A 1,538-nucleotide genomic window follows, 5' to 3' on the forward strand; every position below is an offset into this window, starting at 1 on the left:
TGCCCTTTAAATAAATAATATTTATCTCTCACCAGATTGAGTACTTCGTTTGTTGATCTTTCTATCATCGAACACTACACACACACAGACACACACACACGCACACACACACACACACACACACACAGGGGGGTGTTGAAAAGTTACACAGTAGGATCAGTTAATTATGATTTTATTCAACATATTCCCCTTTCAGATTCACACACTTATTGCGGAGGTCCTTCAGTATTTCTAAGCCCCGTATAAAAGAACTCAGATAGTTAGTCCTCCAGCCAGGCCTTTCATGATACCTTTAGGCCAGAAACTTTTCTGTACCACCTCGGATACCCTTAAAGGAAGTAAAATTTCCTGTAAGTCAAACTGCCTCATGATCCCAGCTGACAAAATGGAAAAGGATTTGCCCCTGAAAACAACAAGGGAGATGTGCTGGAATAGTCACTCAGACTCATGGGGCTCACACATGTGGATAGTCACCTCCACTCGGAAAGCGGTGAGCAGGGATATGGTCCAGGGTCTGAGAATGCTGGAGGTCTCCACTGCCACAAGCTTGACCACAAACCTATCAGAAATTGACTGATACCTTGACAGTTTGTTTTTTTTCCAGCCTGGCGAGCAGTGGAGTCTAGGGCTGGTAATTGGACACAGAAGGCGTCACAATATGTGACATCCCTGATGAGGGGTCTACTGCCACGGAATGGGAAAATTGTCATGCCATTGGCCTTTTATCCTCCCCTCAGTCCAGCCCTTCTGGCTTGAGCTTGTGCATGTTATAGCTAGTTAGCCAGCTAGACAGACAGATGGATGGATATACCGACAGACAGATGGACGGTCAGATGAAGAGAAGGTAGATAGGCTGACATATCTACAGCAATCAAATAGATAACTTATAATATTTTTTTTTTTTTAATCTGGTTTGTAAGATTTGTTATGCGAATTTGTGTGTTGAAACAAACTTTGCTGTGTCTAGGGAGAGTCATTATGCCAATAATAATTAACACACACATTGGTTCAATTCCACTCCTTTTTTATTAGTCAACTGGTTAAATATCTTACTAACTAACCAATTGTTTAATTTGTTTTATTTTTGTTTATCATAACTACTTTTTTGTTCCTTGCAACATTTTCAACGAAAGAGCTTTGACAAACAAAAACAAAACAAATTAAATAACTGATTAGTTCGTTGGATATGTAACTAATTGACTAATAATTAAGGAGTGGAATTGAACCAGTGTTTGTGTTAACCGTGGAGGCGCAATGGCCCAGTGGTTAGGGCAGCAGACTCGCGATCATAGGATCGCGGTTTCGATTCCCAGACCGGGCGTTGTGAGTGTTTATTGAGCAAAAACGCCTAAAGCTCCACGAGGCTCCGACAGGGGATGGTGGCGACCCCTGCTGTACTTTTCCACCACAACTTTCTCTCACTCTTTCTTCCTGTTTCTGTTGTGCCTGTAATTCAAAGGGTCAGCCTTGTCACACTGTATCATGCTGAATATCTCCAAGAACTACATTATGGGTACACATGTCTGTGGAGTGCTCAG

This window comes from Octopus bimaculoides, chromosome 28 (genome assembly GCF_001194135.2).
Source record: "Octopus bimaculoides isolate UCB-OBI-ISO-001 chromosome 28, ASM119413v2, whole genome shotgun sequence".
NCBI classification, from domain to species: Eukaryota; Metazoa; Mollusca; class Cephalopoda; order Octopoda; family Octopodidae; genus Octopus; species Octopus bimaculoides.